This window comes from Pelodiscus sinensis, chromosome 14, assembly GCF_049634645.1.
Source record: "Pelodiscus sinensis isolate JC-2024 chromosome 14, ASM4963464v1, whole genome shotgun sequence".
Classification (NCBI taxonomy): Eukaryota; Metazoa; Chordata; order Testudines; family Trionychidae; genus Pelodiscus; species Pelodiscus sinensis.
Window position 1 is genome coordinate 5118439 of NC_134724.1, and position 18956 is coordinate 5137394.

The window sequence follows — 18956 nt, forward strand, 5'->3', positions numbered from 1 at the left end:
ATTAAAAAAATTAATGCATTAATTCTGCCCTGCGTTAATTGACAGCCCGATTAAAAAAAAATTGAAAGTAACAAGGGTCAATTCAAAATGAAGTGCTTCTAATGAATCCAACTGACATGTTTTATTGACTTGACCCCGTTAGGTTTTGGATGATCCATGTGTAAAAATGTTGATCATGTCATCATTTGGGATAAGAAAAAAATTAAAAATCTCAAACTCCTGTGGGACAGGAAAATTATTTCTTGCCTAGTGCTGCCCCAAGCCACATGTGGGACAGTGGTTGGCAGGGGCCACCAAGGGAGCAGTAGGGGAGTCAGTCTGTATGTCATGGGAGGTGATCATGAATGTGCTAATCATGCCCAGATTGGCACTGGCATGTTCTGGATTAAGGCCACTAGATTTGTGGTGTTTCAGATGCAGTGGTTTCAGCATGCTGGGCAAAGGTGCAGAGAGGCTGCAGGCTATTTTGGACCCGTATAGGAGCTGAGAAGGGAATTGGGTCCTATGTCATGTTGTTGGGTTGGCAGTGGGCATTTTGCCCTTCCTAACCTGCCATGCAGCCTCCCCATAAAGCTATAATTACTTGGGCTTTATGTGGGCAAGGCAATCCACCCCTGGCAATTAGATATCCTCTACAATATCATTCTGTCTTGCTGTGTATCTATCTTTTGTATTACTATCACACCCATCACCTTGCTACATAGGCCCTGGAACATAGTAAAAAAGTGGGTATAATATTCCAAATAAAAATAGGTTTTATTCCCACCTTGTGAAGATTAATTGCCTCTTCTTGTATTTTTCTTTTTCGTCCTGTTACTGGGATGATCTCTTTCATGCTCACTGGTATTTTTCCACTGTTTTCTAATGATAAATACCAGAAGCTGTTTCAAAGAGGCTGTGTCCAATTTTACAATAAATTTTTGATGATTGAACTTCCCAGTCTTCTCTGGTTTATGTAGAGCATTGACCAGGACTTAAAAAAAAAAGCATTCTTTCTTTTATGTGCCCAAAAGGGACACTGGTGCTAATAGTTTGTCAGAAAAAGACAGCAATGTATTTTAAGGTACCTTGAAGATTTTATGTAATATTAAAGATGTGAAGATTTAAATATGCCTCTTAGAAAAGAGAACAGCAAGTAGCCATGTGTAGATATTTGCATCCAGAGTTGTATAAATCTTTGAACTCTTTTAGATATGAAAGATGCGCATATTTCAAAGGCCATCGGGCATACTGCTGCTCTAATTCTCCTCTGAAGTTCGTAGGGAACATAATTCACATCAGAGTGTCTAAGATTTTAGCAAGCGCAGATCACTGGGGCACGGCACCCTTAAAACTAAAATTCGTTTTGTGACGGCGCTGCACAAAGCTACTGTAATGGGATTTGTCACTGCTGTGGCAAATGGGAAGAAACAGCAGCTTTTTTATTTTACAGCCGCCCTGTCATAAAAGAAAGGCAAATATCACAACCCACAATGTTTAATTTGGTTTTCAATAGCAGGGCACTATAGTGAATTGCTTATTGACTGCATTAAAAATGAATGATGAGTTAGCATTGTGTTGCATTATGTGGCAGGATACAATTCTTTGCCCTCTTGAAGGGGAATCTTTATTGCTAGCTGCGGCATTTTTCCTATACCCATCACTGCTTTAATTTGGCACCGTTTTTTTTTCCATAGGTCATCTGCATGTTTTAAAATGCCAATTAAATAACTGAGAATTTGCATACTGACCTGTTCAGTGGAAGGTGAAGGGACAAAGATGCCTCAGACATAGCAATTGGGCTGGGTCCCTGGAGAACAAGAAGAAACACATTCAACAAGAGTTGTTTTCGTGACAAGACTCACCCTTACCACCGTACATAGCTACACTGCTTGACTGCCAAAGAGAGCATCATCAGCGCTAACTTCAGGGCTTGCATGTCAGATGCTCTGTTCACGACCGGAGTTGGTCTCAAACTCATGACCCATGCTCCTCTGTGGCCCTAGCAGTTCCACAATCCGGCTTGTGCACAGCTGCTGACACGCGAGTCCCTGTGGCTCTGCAGGGATGTGTCGATACTTTTCCCCCAAGTCCAGCCTCCCCCCGCTTTGCCTTCTCAGCACATCGCACCCCTTTCCTCAAGCCCCCTCCCCTGAAGGATGCTACCTTGGGGATTACCGGGAGGGACCTGACAGGGGGCGGGCCGCCCCTGCACTCACCATCGCAGGGCTAGCCACAGGGAAGCAGAGCAGAGCAGCAGCCTCTGCTGTGCCCTACCACCATCTCCCAGCCAGCCCAGTTGCTCTGTTTCACCGTGGCTGGGGAAAGCAGTGCACCTAGCCCCAGCGCAGGTTGGCTTGGCATGTGGCGGCAGAGCGGAGCAGGCTGCTGTATAGCTTCACTTCCCTGTGGCTCCCCTGCTGCCCGTCCTAGCCTGCCCGGAGCCCCGCGGGTTAACCTGAGTATGGCATACCATCCCGTCCATAGGACAGTTGGGGCAGCCGTTGTGGGGTCCCCAAAAATGTGGGCTCAGAGCAGCCACGCCGAACCATCCTATGGGTGGGACCCGCTGCTCACGCCTCCCCCGGGCCACAGGGATACGCCAGCAGCAGCGCGGAGCTAGCAGCCGAAAACCACTCTACCCTACTGCAGTAGTGACATCAGGGGCAGGTTTTAAATTGCCCGGGGGCAGCCTGGGGCAGCCAGTGGGTTTGGGGGGGATGCATGGGGTGGGAGGCGTGTGCAAGCAGGCAGACATGGCCAGGAGAATGTGTGGAGCTCTCCACCCTCTACCCTGGAGCCCAGCCAGAGGGGGGTTCCCGCTGTCCCATTAGGACGATTTGAGGACTGGCACTGGCCCTATGGTATATTGAGTTTGAGAGCCCTGGTTTACGTGCAGTTAAGAAATAGGGACAGTTAACATGCTGGGCCTAGACATGAATTTGTGTCATGCGTCTCCAAGAGTGGCATGGTGTGGGCCATATTTTGGCCCCATTCTGCCTGCTTTGCCCTACCAAAGCAGTGGCAAGGTGAGTCGGGCTTACCCTTCACATAGGGTGACCCACAAGTGGCACCCCCCACCACCCCGCTCAACGCCATGAGCGTTTGGAGGACATGGCTGCGGAAAAGCTAGCTTGGGTGCCAGCTCGCATGCGTCTGCATTATTGCAGTCTCTATTGCATTATTGCAGGGGGGATAGGATAGAGGTCTATAAAATCATGACTGGTGTGGAGAAAGTGAATAAGGAAAAGTTATTTACTTGTTCCCATAATATAAGAACTAGGGGCCACCAAATGAAATTAATGGGCAGCAGGTTTAAAACAAATAAAAGGAAGTTCTTCTTCACACAGCACACAGTCAACCTGTGAAACTCCTTGCCTGAGGAGGTTGTGAAGGCGAGGGCTGTAACAGGGTTTAAAAGAGAACTAGATAAATTCATGGAAGTTAAGTCAATTAATGGCTATTAGCCAGGGGTAAGATGGGTAAGGAGTGGTGTCCCCAGCCTCTGTTTGTCAGAGGATGGAGATGGATGGTAGGAGATGGATCGCTTGATCATTTCCTGTTCAGTTCACTCTTTCTGGGTAAGGCCAGCGCACAACATTTTGGCATCTGAGGTAGGGAGCTCAAATGACACCCCCATGCCACCTTTTCTCCTGCCTGCCTGTTACGTCTCTCGTGCCCTCCTTCCTCTACCACCTCTGTGCATCTAGAGCAGAGAGAATACACGTGCACCAGCAGCAGACCCAATTTTCTACACTCTGGGTCCTAGTGGCGCCCCCCACAGTCTGGCATCTGAGGCGGCCGCCTCAGTTCTCCTCATGGTAAGGCCAGTCCTGTCTCTGGGGCACCTGACATTGGCCACTGGGGGCAGACAGGACACTGGGCTGGATGGACCTTTGGTCTGACTCAGTACGGCCGTTCGTATGTTCTCCGGAATGGCTCACTGGCTCTTGCTTTAATTGGCACTACTATCCCAGAGAGGGAACAAGAGTCTGCCTCTGCTCCGCCCACTCTGTCTGTGCTTGCCTGAACAGCTGAGCATCAGGCCCCACATTTCTTGTAGAACAAGAGGACGGCAACGGATGCCACTTGGGTATTTGGCTTTGCTGTCTTAGTCGGCTTCCCTTGAGGGCAGAGTCATTTTTTTCCCCAGGGATCTAGTGGCAACAGCTGTACAGCCCATAATTCAGCAGTCTGACCCCAATTGCCCTTCTAACCAGTGTACTTTTGCTTAATAAAAGAGAGAGAGAAATAGAGGGAGAGATTTTTTTTCCTCTCAGGCCTTGTTGACACTTATCAGCACCATCAATCTACTTCAGCTGCGCCAGTAGCATCGCTGAAGTTGACATACAGCGGCGTCTTGCGTGCAGGAAGGTCACCAAGGGCTGCTCTCCCATCACCCGTCCTACTCTCCTCGTCTTGGTGGAGTGCCAGCATCTATGGGAACGCACTTGGAGATCAATTTATTGCACCTAAACAGACACAATAGATCAATGGCTGGTGGATCGATGGCTGCAGGGTCCATCCACCATGTAGTGTAGAGAAGGCCTCCGTTTCATGTAGACTCAATTGCTGGATGTAACATACCTGAAGGTCAGAGAAAAGCAAATTATAAAGGCTGAAGGTTGCCGTCCCTATTTTTGCATGCTGTTGGCAGTGTCCCTGTCCATAGCTCTTGCATTGCCTAACCATCTGTGTTCCCTTATTGCCTGCAGACACTGTCTTTGTATCTGATCCAAAATGCCCCTTGAAGTCAATTGGAGACTTTCTGTTGACATCAGTGGGCTTGGATTATGCCCTTCTAGAAGGAAGCTTGAATCCACAGTGCCTAAGGCACATCCAAATTTGTTTCTGTCCCTTGGAGAGCCTTCCTATAGAGAGAATCTATAATCCTTCCCTGCCGAGGCATTAGAGCAAACTTCATGCAGCCATACGCAGCAAATGGTAATGTGTCTATCAGGTATCAGTGCCTGCTGCCAATGTGAGAAAAGGATTTGCCTTATTAGTAGAGGGATTAACTCACTCCACAGAGCCTAATACTGCAGTCCTTGCTCAGGCAAAATTCTCAATGAACAAAATGAGACATTGAGGCACGTTTTGTCAGAACAAGAACTGAACAGAATAAAAAGAGGAAATTCATTTGGTTTTATTAGACGCTTGGTACCCATGTGTTCTCATCCAGTGCAGTAAAATTCTAATTAAAGATCAGATCCTACCTCCCATTAATATGGCTCTAAAGAAATTTTTTAAAGAATGAAACATCTTTTTTTTTTTTAAACCAACCTTATACTGAAGAGAAAAAACAGCCGTTGTGTACAATGTTACCTCTCTTTCTCGCTCTCTCGTGAAGCGTTTCATGGTTTTGAACTCCTAGTAATGTCTGGAATGTTAAAAGACCTTAGGGCTCGTTTAATGGAGCAGTAATTTCTACAAACAAAATTACAGGCGTTCTCTGGAAAAAAAATCTAATTTCAAGTCTTTCTAATCCTCCCCCAAAATAACCCTTGATGAAAATTCTTTAAAAGCTTCTTTGATGTCTCTGTCAAGAATATATCTCATTCCCCCTTGTTTTACTGCTTCCAAAATATAGCAAGATGATTATAGCACTTGCAAACACTCTAATGTTCCTCTTCCAATTAAAGGAACACTTGGTATGTTTTCCTTTTCATTTGATCCAGGAGTAAAATGTCCGAGAACAATCATACAAATGTTTTAGCCTTTTCATAGAACGCTGTGGGGATGTTCTTTAAACTAGGATTACTTTGAGAAGAAAATATTTCCAGGAGGAGCTCTAGCTGAGGAAACCGGGAGGTCTCCAATGTACAGCGATTGAATTAGGCTCCACATCTTGGAGAATCAGTGACTAATGAGATCATCAGCTGAGATTAAATCATGACCTGTATTTAACCATACAGTTCCTGTCAGATGTAGACAATGAGCTCATCAGGACAGCCTTTCCCAGTAGTATTCAAGGACTTCCTTGCATCCATTTAAAAAATGAAGTTTAGATTAATTTCCTCCTGTGAGAAATAATCTGTCTGCTCAGGGGAAAATCACTAATGGTATTGAAGTTCTTTTCCCTTCTGTCAGGTGAAGGAAGATCTCCAGTGCTGGGAAATTACCGTACATTGGGTTCAAGTTGCAGATGGTTTCAAATCTACTGCTGTGGCGAGTTGTTTCTACATACAACTAATGCCATGTCTTCACTGGGGGAAGATTGACACTGCCACAATCAGTCTTTTGGAGTTTGATTTAGCAGGTCTAGTAAAGGTCCTTCCTCACATTAATATGTCTCTAAAGAAACTAGACCCGCTAAATCGAACTCAGAGGGCGTCCCCTTTGGCGGCTGGTACTTCTGCGAGGGGTAAGGGAAACCCATGGGAGTATTTGCGTCTGTCAGCCTCCCATTGTGGGGACGGTGAGGAAACTTGAATTAAGATACCTCGACTCCAGCTACATAATTAACCTAGCTGGAGTTGCGTATCTTAATTGACCTATCCCTTTAATGTAGACCTGGCTTAAGACAGATGAGCTCAAAGCTGCCTGATTGCATGTGCAAAGTGTGTCCCTCACGCAGTCTTGCAGATGTAAAAACTTAGATAAGCACTTTCTTTGGGTATGATATTGGATACCAGGACTGAAACTTTTGCACTACTGATAATGGTTCCAACAAGTTCAAAGCATGGTGTGTATAAGAAGTATTGCCCACAGGAGTGGCTTGAGGTGGGCTGCGGCAGCTGGCTCCCAAGGCGGAACGTGCAATCGGTGCCCCCGCCTGCACGGCCGTCAATGGAGTGATGTCATCATCGGGCGCCCCGTGACATCATCATTGGGCGTCCTGTTGAAGGTGGTGTCCTAGGTGACGGCCGAGTCGGCCTATAGTCATGGGCTGCCCCTGATTGCCCACAACAACCAACATAAAAAGAACTTTAAGGTTGTAAAGTCAAGCATGCAAAAGTTAGGAAATGCCAGGGGGTGGACAAAATAGTATATGATCACATGGGGCGGGAAGCCATTTTTGGATCGGGGGCTGCTGACCCATAGGAAAAACCAGTCGGGGACCACACAGAAATGAGAAGTAAAAAAACAAAAAAAGAAAACCCCCATCTCACTGATGTGGCCCAAACTCAGGCTATGTCTACACTGCAGGCTTCTTTCAGAAGAAGCTTTTCTGGAAGAGATCTTCCAGAAAAAGTTCTTTAAAAAGAGAGCGTCCACACAGCAAAAGCACATCGAAAAAGCGATCCAATTGGATACTATCTCTCATTTCAGCTGTGATTACTATGGACGGAGTGGCCACCAGGGCACCTGTGCTTTTTCCTGGAGGCCTCTTCTTTAAAAAAAAAACAAAAAAAAAACCCTCGTCCCTGTCCACACATACCTTTTTCTGAAAGAGCTCTTTTGGAAAAAGGCTTCTTCCTCGTAGAAAGAGGTTTACTGCTGTTGGAAAAAACCCTTTGTTCTTTCAATTTTCTGCCCAAAGAACACAATTAGCGTGTGGACATAAGTGTAGTTTTTCCGGAAAAAATGGTCGTTTTTCTGGAAAAACTCTACAGTGTAGACATACTCTGAGAGAGAGAAAGACATTTCCCTCATACACCAGAGCCTATGGGGACCCAGACTAGTAGATTTTGTGAGTCTCCCTAGCTTCTGGGATGGGGCCAAAATTGAGGGGTACCGTGTGTGGGAGAGGGCTGCCAGGAAGCAGGTTTGGGATGTGAGGTCTGGTTGAGAGGGAGTGGCGGGAGAGGGTTGAGGTGTCAGGTCAGGGCAATGGAGGGGGGAGTGCTTACCTGGCAGAGCTCCCCAGGGACAAACATGGCTCCATGTTCCCCGCCGCTCCCAGACACCACCCTCTGCTGTTCCTATTGGCAGCGACTACGGCCAATCGGAGTGTCGAGGGAAAAGCCTCCAAGCAGTGCTTTGCTGCACTGCCGTTTCCCCAGCTGGAGGGAAAGGGAACAGCAGCACATGGAGCTACTTCCATCCCCCACATCAGTCCATGGGTCAGATCTGGCCCCGGCTTGCCTGACTGCAGCCCACGAGGCTGGGGGCTCCCCCACATGGGAGAAGGGGGGAGCCACAGGGCTGGAGTGCCAGAGACAGCTCCTTGAGGCCCCAGGGTGGGGGGGAGCCAGATCCGGCCCAAGAGTCATACATTCTCCATCTCAATAATTGCAGATTGCATCATAAGGCAATGAAAATGAATTAAGATTGCACAGGCAATTTTAATTCCGGCACATTCTAACCTTGAAGGGCTGGTCTTTACAACCTTAATTCTCTTATGATAGTTTTTATTTGGTACAATATCACACCTTTTAAAAAAGCAAAATGAACAAAAAACAGATATCACATCAGGTGAAAAACAAATTGAAATCTACATGGGTCGTCCGCATGGTTAGAATCTTTAACTCTGTAGCACAGATCTCTGTCAGTGGAGCTAATGAACTAACAGTAGAAGGTTGTTATCTTCCATGTGAACCAGTCATTAGAGAGGAATGAGAGACATAGAGCCCTCTGGATACCAGGAGAAGCAGTCCCTGCAGTCCCCAACTACAACATGGTATCTTACAATTTTGTTGCCAAACTATAGGGGTGTGTCTACACTGTACCCAGAGCTCGAAATAAGATATGCAATTTGTGTAGCTCAAATTGGGTATCTTATTTTGATCTTATTTTGAAATAGCTTGTTTCATAAATTGACGCTGTCCACATAGCGCCAAATTTCGAAATAACCCGCTCTTCCAAAACATCCCTTACTCCTCATGGAATGAGGTTTACAGGGAAGTCGGAATAGTGAGCCCATTATATTTCAAAATAACGGGTGCACTCAAAAGACCTCCGGTATCCTGAAATAGCGCTGCAGTATAAATGTAGCCTACGTGAGCACAAACAAACGTCCAATTTTTAAAGATTTTAAACTTGGTCAAATTTGGATTGATTTCCCCTAAAATTACTTAGAGCATACTGTGCTAAGTCTCAAGCCCTTTCTCCACAGCACAGGAGGTACTAGAGCTCAGCAAAAGTTGAAGCACCTCAACATGGGTAAAACAGCATATTTCTCCCCTCCTCTCATTCTCTGAAACGGCAGAACCATTTCTGTTGAAGCTATCCCCCCAAAAAAATCTGTCAGCGGCAGCCACCTGGCATGGCAAATTTTAGACAATTATGGCACAGTTATAAGCAAATGAAAGCAGAGTCTTCTAGTGGAAAGTGATGGAGAATCTTAACTATAGGCAGGGGTTCCAGTTCTGCCTGTAATTCATATAGTAAGAAAGGCCATAAAACTTCCCCAAAATAATTCCTAGTCACATCTCAGAAAAACCACCCATCTTGATCTCAATATTTTCAGTGATGGAGACTCTACCATGACCGTTTGGAAATTGTACCAGGGGTTAATTACACTGATCATTAAAAATTTATGCCTTGTTTCCAGTCTGATTTGTCTAGCTTCCACTTCCAGCCGTTGGATTGTGTTATATCTTCCTCTGCTAACTAAAGAGCCCATTATCAAGCATCTGTTCCCCATGTAGATCATTATAAACTGTAATCAAGTCATCCTTTAACCTTCTGTTTGCTCAGCTAAATAGATTGAGCGCCTTTAGTCTACGGCTACAAGGCATGTTTTTCTAAGTCTTTAATCATGCTCATGGTTCTCTTTACCCTCTCTAATTTATCCTCCCCCTTCTTGCATGTGGGTACCAGAACTGGAACCAGTACTCTGGATGTGGTCACACCAGTGCCAAATACAGAGGTAAAAGAACCTCACTAGCTATTTGAGATGACATTGTTGTATGATTGCAGGGTCACCTTAGTTCCTTTGCCCAAAGCATCTGGCAGCTCATGTGCAGCTGTTTATCAACCACCACATCTTTTGGAGTACCACTGCTTTCTAGGAGAGAGTCCCCCATCCCATAAATATGCCCCACGTTCTTTGTTCCCACTTTACATTTAGCTGCATTAAAATGCACATTGTGTTCTTGCACCCAGTTTACTAAGCAATCTAGGTGGATCTGAATTAGTGGCCTGTCCTCCTAATTATTTACCTCACCTCCAACTTTTGTGTCATCAGCAAACTTCATCTGTGATGATTTTATATTTTCTTCCAGGTCTTTGATAAAAGTAAATAGCGTAGAGCCAAGACTTGGTTCTGCAGAACCCCACTAAAAGTCCACCTGCTTGATGATGATTCCCCGTTTACAGTTATAATTTTAGCCATATTAGTGGGCCTGCTTTCATAGAATCCTAGAACACTAGAACTGGAAGGAACCTCAAGAGGTCATCAAGTCTAATTCGCTGCCCTCATGGCAGGACCAAGCACCATCTAGATCATCCCTGGATAGATGTCTATCCAACCGGCTCTTAAATATCTCCAGAGATGGAGATTCCACAACCTTCCTAGGCAATTTATTCCAGTGTTTAATCCATTTAATATATGCCATGTTAATTGTAAGGCATTCTGTGTTCTTAATCAAAATGTTCTGCAGTATCAAATCCAACACCTTTCAGAAGCTTATTATGTCAACATGATTGCATTTACCAACCAATGCCCTTCTGCTAGTCAAAGGCAATATATGTAACAGAATATTAAAGTATAGTTTTAAGCATCCCAATGTATCTTTTGTCAACAGAAACTCAACCGTGTTAACTTCTTTAATGGTTGTAGATCTTTCAGTTCTCTAGGGATTGAACAATGGGTTTTGCGGTTTATTGTCACTATCTTGGTAGTGTTGGAAATAAGCAATTAAGCCACTGTTTCAATAAGGCATCTTCATTCATCTGTATTCTCTAGAAATCTGGCCTGGAGATGTGATTCTCCATTATTTTGCTACTAAATAATGTTGATGTTTCTGTAACTGAGCTTTTGTGCAAAATTCAAAGGAGCCTCTGAAGCTGGGATTATTTTGACAACAGCTATAATTTCTGAGTCATGTGTAAGGAGAAGCGGTCTTCTGGATTTAGATTCAAGCAGATCAGAAAGAGATTTTATAACCTGCCGGCTCTTTCCTTTAAAACAGATGTTGACATGACTTTTCATGCACGTTAACATGAGGAATTAATAGAACTGGCAGAGCCACGGGCATGGTAGTGTGAACTGCCTTTGTGACCACAAAGGTTCCCTCTTCCTGCCTCTTATTTCTAACAAACTCCAGTCCTAGGCATCTCTTGCCAACTGTGTTGACTCGTGATAGAGTGGTGTGGTGATAACATGGGACAATGCACAAGAATGTGACCACAACAGATTTTCACTCTTGGCCCAGTACAAGATTTACAAAGCTACTGGATCATTTGAACTCTTTGCTCTTGATGTCCTGGCAGGAGGTATTTTAGCTTTTGCTGCCATGTTCGTTAGTGGCTTGGCTCGTGCTTGAGACTCAGGATGCATCTAGATAAGGTGCGTCTAGATACCCTTCTGTCGGAATAAGCTATCCAATTTGCGCTACTTAAATTGCGTATTTTATTCCGAGTCTAAATCGAAAGAGCTTATTTTGACAAATTTCAAAATAAGGTACTATTCCAACAAATCCCTAAACCTTCATGGAATGAGGGTTACAGAGATGCCCGAATAGTGTGCCCATTATTTCGGAAGATAGCAGGCACTTTTAAAGACACCGTGTTGCCATTTCGGGATACTTCCCTTTTTTTTTCACAGGGAGATAAGGAAGCCGATATTACCTTTCTCTGCTTTATCTTTGATAGCATGTCGATAAGAGTCTATTCATCATGTGCACCCAGAGTATGGATTTGTTCACTATTTAAAAAAACAAAACAACTCACCACACATGTAAGATTATGATAATGATATCAAATAAGCACAGCCTTGAGGGTATTGGCTGTGGTTCTGGTGCTATACAGGGTGTCCTTTTCATACTAACACAATTTCTATAGCAGGGGTGGGTAATAATTTTTAATGAGGGGCGACTCCAAGAATTTGGTAAGTGATCGAGGGCCGCACTTGTCCCTGATATTAATGGAGGAGATGTGGGGTGTGGGATGGAGGTTGGGTTCAAAAGGAAGCTCAGGGTAGGGGTTGGGGTGCAGGAGAGAGTTTGGGGCTGGGAGGGAGTTTGGGTGAAGAGGGTTGTGACCTGGGGCAGGAGATTGGGGTTTAGGACGGGGTGCAAGATCTGGGAGGGGTTTGTGAACTGGGGCAGTGGTGCAGGAGGGGGTGTAGTGGTTTGGATTATGACCTGAGGCAGGGCATTGGGGAGTAGGATCCGGGAGGGGGTATAGGTGCAGGAGAGGATTCTGACCTGGAAGGGGGGTGTAAGAGGAAATGCAGGGATTTTGGTTGTGATCTGGGGCAGAAGATTGGGCTGCAAGGCCTAGGAGAGGGCATGGGTGTGGGTGCAGGTGCAGAGGGTTTGGGTTGCGGGGGGTAGGGATGCAATGGGGAGGGCAGAGGGTTTGGGTTGTGACTAGGGGAAGAGGGTTGGGGTTACATAGAGTGCAGGAGGGAGGCAGAGGGTCTGGGGTGCAGGTTCTCACCAGGAGGTTCTTACTTACGTGGCTCCCAGCCAGGAGCCCAGCAGGACCCTCAAGCAGACTCCCCCTCTCTGAGCAGCTGGCTGTGAAGCTATGTAGAATCATAGAACACTAGAACTGGAAGGGAGGTTATCAAGTCCAGTCTCCTGCCCTCACAGCAGGACCCAGCACTGTCTAGACCATCCCTGATACATGTCTGTCTAACCTGCTCTTAAATATCTCCAGTGATGGAGATTCCACAATCTCCCTGGGCAATTTATTCTGGTGTTCCACCACCCTGACAGTTCAGAAGTTTTTCCTAATGTCCAACCTAAACCTCCCTTGCTGCAATGTAACCCCCTTGCTTCTTGTCCTATCCTCCGAGGCCAAGGAGAACAATTTTTCTCCTTCCTCTCTTTTATATGCTACTCTGCAAGCCCCAGAAGGGGGATTACATCACATGTTGCTTGCCCTGCAAACAGTTAGCTCCCATTGGCCGGTTTCCAGCCAACGGGAGCTGTGAGATTGTGCTGGGGGTGAGGCAGCATGCTAAACCTCTGCCTCCCCCAACGCGTAGCAGCATTCAGAGGGGCACATGGCCTCCACAACTGGCTGCTGTGAGTGGCATGTTGAGTGGGGCAAGCAGGGAGCTAGCCAGAGGCTCCCGCTGGGCTGCAGACCAAACCCTCTGGGCTGTATTTTGCCCACCCCAGTCTATAATGTGGTGGACGTGTGCCATGAGGGCACTATTGACTCCCTCCCATTGGTATAAAGCATTACATAAAGGTCACAGCATCCTTGGAAGTCATTTTATTTATCCGCTACATTTTTAGACCTCTCTGTTTGCTTCATCTTTGTTTAACTTGTGCTGCCACGTGAAATTCGTGGTAGATCGTCTCACCCTGAACACGGTGGCTCGGTAATCATGCATGGAGGAGAATACAGTTGTTGGGAGGGGAATGGTTTCTCAGATGCGTTGCTCTTGGCTGTGTATTGCGAAACCAAACCCACCGTGAGCGAACAGAACGTGGTGGTATGATAATACGTGCCCGAGCGGCTCTTGGAACCCTGTGCATGAGACAATTAGCATGCATTTTAATGAAGGCCTAGTATTTTCTATTCTACTAGAGCCACATGTTTTGCAGTGAAATGAATTGCTCGCCTGTAGACCTGTCATAGGGCAGACAACTGGACTTACACTTCTGCACCCTGCCTTATCCTTTCCGTAGCGATTTACCCGTTTATGGTTGGCAGTTAATCTAGGGTGATCTCTGTGAGGGAGAGGATGTGAGTGAATACGTTTGCCAAGGAATGCTGGCGTGTGACCTGAAACGTAGATGCTCTCATTCATGCAGCCTTTCCCAGGAGAGTGCTACACATCGCATACTCCTCCTGCACAGTATTCGCACCCACACACATGCCGTCTGGAAGAAGCACTCCTACCTCCCTGACATCCCCACTCTCGGCTAGCTCTCCGATGGGTGCTATGGTTCCTGTCTGTGCCTCACCGGGACACTTTAAATGGCACGTGCATTTACAGTTATAGATCTTGTCAGTCTCCTACTCTCCTGTTGTTGCTCTGATTATTTCTCTGTCACAATAGAGCCTAGAGAAGTGGTTCTCAGTTTGTTTACCATTGTGAGCCGAGCATGCTGCCCTTTGTGGTATGTGGGCTGCATCCACTCAATATGAATACATGTTGAACTTCTCTAGTCCAGCACTCTCTAGTGCGGCAACATCCGTGCTCCAGCATGATTTTATGTAGCCGCATGTCCACTTGTCACAGGTATGGACAAGTTTCCCGCGGTCCCATAAAGTTTGTTTACAGCCACTAGTCCTGGCTCTCGGTGTTCTGTGCTGTGAATTAGCCCCAATTTACCCCTAAAAGTCTTCTCAGAGCCCAGTAAGCAGTGGAATTACTGGTAATGCTGCTAAACAACATTGACCTCCTGCAGCTCGGCAAATTCTCTGGTTCAGCACCAGTCAGGTCCTGAGGATGCCAGACAAGAGCAGTTCAACTACTTGTATGGCCCTGAGGCTGTCACATGGACCACAGCTGTGTGCTGATTGGGCCATAAGTTGCCTGCGGGTTGAGAATCACTGACCTAAAGGTACAGTTGTGATCAGGGCTAAGCTATGCCAGGTTTACCTGGTGTGTTACAGCAAGATGTAAAAAGGACAGCCCTGCAGCCTAATCGTGTGAGAGGCTGTATGCTATGAACTCACATTGTCCTCACTGGGAATTGAAGCCATACAGTGGGAGTTGAGGTTGTTTACACTGGTTTTGCAGGTATGTGAATCTGGCTCCCTGTTGAGGGATAAATTAGGATTTCACACACTAAATTCCATGGGAGACGGTTTTTGTTTTTTTTGGTTAAGGTGTCATATGCTTCTAGTGTTCTAGTCTCCAACTTGAACAGCTGGACACTGATCCTGCAACCACTCACACACATGGGTAGTCGTGTTATGCACGACTCAGACATAAGTGTAAATATTGGCAGAATCCAGGCTTTACTGTATAAGCCCTTTGGGGAAGAACTGCATCTTTGCATGAGTCTGTCTAGTGGTTAGCACAACACGGGTCCTGGAAGCTATCACAATATGAATATTACATGCCATAAAGTGCTAAGGCTAGATTGCGGTTTCAGACGCAGAGGGGAATATCCAGAGTGGTCTAATGTAAGCCTTTTCTGTTGATGTCCTTGGAATCAGAATCTAGCCCGTAAGCCCCTATTTTTATTTGACAATGGTCTATCTAGCAATGACACACTTGGTCCTAGAGATATATGGCTTTAAGTGAGGAGTAACTAATAGGTACTGATACCCTTTTGAGCAGGAAGGATCCAACTTTCATGTTAAAATTCCCAGACATTAACTTTGAGAAGATGGAAGTATTAAAAATACAAAATGCTTTACATATGATCTCTCTGAATACAATCAGCGGATACTCCTCTAACACACATTTTACATCAGCACAGTGATGCTGAGTTCGCCTACATTACCTCTGTTAAAGGCCTTCTTTCAGCTCTTCCTGAAGTTAGTGGAAAGACTCAGGTCAGGTCTATTCTATGGGAGAAAGTCAACCTAAGATATGCAACTCCAGGTATGAGCATAGTGTAGCTGGAGTTGACATGCCTTAGGGCAAATTTCTGCAGCGTCCCCACTGTGGGAGGTCAATGGGAGAAACTCTTCCCTTACTCCTTGTAACCTGATGGAGTACCAGGCTCAACGGGGCTGCCGCCAGTGTTAGCAGGTTCTTACAAGTGTTGCTGATTTAGTGCCTAACGGGTTGCTTAATTAGTTGTCCATGTTCACTGTCTGGAACTTGGCTTCTCTATCTTCTCCTACATTGAAAATTTATTTCATGGTTTGCAAGTGTTCTGCTAGCCTGCTCGCTTCCCTTCCGTCACCAACGGGACACGCAACCTGGATCAAATGAAAACGCAACATACTGTCTTTTAGCACAGATGTGCAAGGTCTGCAAAGTCCAAGGCAAGAAGTGTCGAGGAGTCCTGTGGCACCTTATAGACTAACCGAAGTCTATAAGGTGCCACAGGACTCCTCACCGCTTTTGCAGATTCACACTAACACGGCTACCCCTCTGATACTAGGCAAGAAGTGGACTCACAAATGTCTACATGATCTAGCTACCGGAAGGAGACAGAGTGACAGACGCTACCATGTAGCCATGCACTGGTTTAGAAACCCTGATTAAAACACCCTTGTAGTTTCTGTAAAGGAGAAAAGGCTCCTCCAACTTCAGAGGGAGTTGGATCTGCTCCCTCAGGCATAGTAAATGAGAAACAAATCTGGCTCCATCTTTTTTTCCCCCTCTCCAGTGTTTTCCTGCTTGCTTTTCAATCCTTATTTTTATGTCTTCTCTTGAATATGTCCCAGAGGAATTCACATTCTCAATATCCATGTTGTGTGCCACGCTGTTTTATTTTCTAGAAAATTAAAACGTTTTGGCTGGCTACCTTGGGCTAAACATACTGAATGGTGCAATATGTGAGCACTGATGCACTGGGTTTAAAAGCCTTTAGAAAATCCATCTAATAGCCAGCCAGTTTCCCACTCACTACAAGTCGGTTTTACTACAGGTTGAACCTCTCTAATCCGGCACTCTCTGCTCCAGCACATCCATGATCCGGCGTGATTTTAGTGAGCCAGATGTCCACTTAGCATGGGTGTGACCAAGTTTCCTGCCGTCCCATAAAGTTTGTTTATAGCCACCAGTCCTGGCTCTCAGTGTTCTGTGTTGTGATTTAGCTCTAATTTACCCCTAAATGTCTTCTAAGAGCCCAGTAAGCAGTGGAAGTGTTGGTAATGCTGCTAGACAATATTGACCTCATGTGGCTTAGCAGATTTTCTGGTTTGGCACCGGTCAGGACCTGAGGGTGCCGGACTAGAAAAGTTAAACCTGTATCTGAATTTTTTGAAATCCTATAACCAAGAGTTGCTAGTCCTTCCTGGTTCACCCTAACCTTCCTTAAACAAAAGACAGGACTGTGTAGCACTTTAGAGACTAACAAGATGGTTTATTAGGTGATGAGCTTTCGTGGGCCAGACCCACTTTCTCAGATCAAATTGTGGAAGAAAATTGGCACGACCATATATACCAAAGGGATACAATCAAAAAAAGTGAACATATATAAAAAGGACAAATCAAATTTCAGAACAGAGGGGGGGATGAGCGGCGGATGTTAATGTCTGTGAGCTAATGATATTAGAGGTGATAATTGGGGAAGCTATCTTTGTAATGGGTAAGGTAATTAGCATCTTTGTTGAGACCCAGTTGTAAAGTGTCTAATCTTCCTTGTGATTAAAAATAATACACACACCTCTGGGCATAGTTAGGCTTGAGAAAAGAAGACTGAGCAGGTAACTGAGAATCATCATATATGTTAAGGAGTGTTATAAAGATTGTGAGTTGTTCTCCATGTCCACTTGAAGGTAGGACAAGAAGTAATGGGCTTAATCCGTAGAGCCCTGCATGGAAACAAATGTCTGCCCGTAGATGTGTGTATCTGTGGATAAACATCTGTATCTGCAGCATTTTACTCCCAATGGACACCGTGACCAGCGGAAAGGAACGAGGTCCTGTTGCAACCCCGCATTGGTAGCTCCTCCTGGCCATGCAGCTGTACCGCTTCCAGTCCTGCCTTCAGCCACGGCATCTCCTGTCTGGGATTGAACAGCTCCGCTAGAGGAGTAGCTGGAGTGCTACAAATGCACAACCAGGAGGAGCTACCAGTGCTAACTCCTGAGAGCAATGGGCCCATGCCTCTCTCCATTGGCTGCAGTGCCTCTTGGGATTAGAGCCCTGCGAATCTGCCGATCCCGATGTCTATTCACCCATATCCAGATCCGTGGGTAAGCATTTGTAGCCACACAGAGCGCTATTAATTCACAGCAAGGAAGATTTCAGTTCAGTGTTAGACAGTCTGTCGAACAATAAAGGTAGCTGTGGAATAGGTTTCCAAAGGAGGTTGTGCAATACTCATCTTGGGAGATTTTTTTAAGAACAAGAGTGACACACCTGTCTCAGGATTTGTTTAGGTTTTCTTAGCCCTGCCTCACCATAAGACCTGTTGACTTCTTGAGGTCCCTTCCAGCCCTGCATTTCTGTGATTTTATCAGAACAGCCTGGAATGAGATTTGGCAAAAGGAGAAAGAGAGAAATGTATAAGAAATGTTTTAATAAAAGGGTGTTTATAAGCCTTCAGTAATACCACAGGGATGTTTAGGAGACCAATCTGGACTAACCACTGTATAAACATAGACACACGTCCTGCCCCTTCAGCTTGCTTATCATACTTTTCTTAGTGCTTCATGAGATACACGCATACCTCTGTTTCACAGAGACACTCAGCTCAACACATGTGAACAGCGAGACTGGTATTCCCTGCTACCAGCAACACTGTAAGCACCGTCCCTCTTTGAGGGAATTTAGTCAGAGCAATAAAGTGACTTGCACAAGACAGAGTGAGAATTACACCACAGGTTCCTCACACCCTGTCCTCTGCTCAGGTCGTTAGGCCGTGCATCTCTGTCCATGCAGCATGGAGGTGTAGAGTTAATGAGATAAATTAGTGCCTGGAACAGATAACTGCGATCCTTTTTTGAAACCAAGGGAGATGAGTCTTCTCCTAGGTTGATTTTGGCTTTTTATGCTTTTGTTCAATACAGGCACTTCTTTCCCCAGCCTCCACCTCCCCCCCAAAATTGAAGATCAGCCATGCTGATTGAACAATGTATCTTCCTCTTCACCCTGGCTGACGGGCCTGATTCCAAGCCACTCCCACTCAACATCCCTGAAACAAGGAGAAAAAATTACCTATTTTTCATGAGAGACTACACCTCTGATGGATGCTCTGGCTGTATCTGAAGAGTAGAATAAACCTTGGAGTTTGTCGGATATGTGCTCCCAGGGACAGTGGCTTTACGTTTGCATGCTGAAGTCTCACAACTGCAGTACAAATCATGTGTAGCTCCATTTCAGGCAGGATTTC

At 45.7% G+C, this 18956-nt stretch overlaps 1 protein-coding gene across 6 annotated transcripts in view; it reads left to right on the forward strand.

The window, feature by feature from the left end:
- Positions 1–18956, forward strand: part of MEGF11 (multiple EGF like domains 11) — a 486582-nt gene that overhangs the window by 308000 nt on the left and 159626 nt on the right. The gene's annotated exons all lie outside the window — the stretch shown is intronic.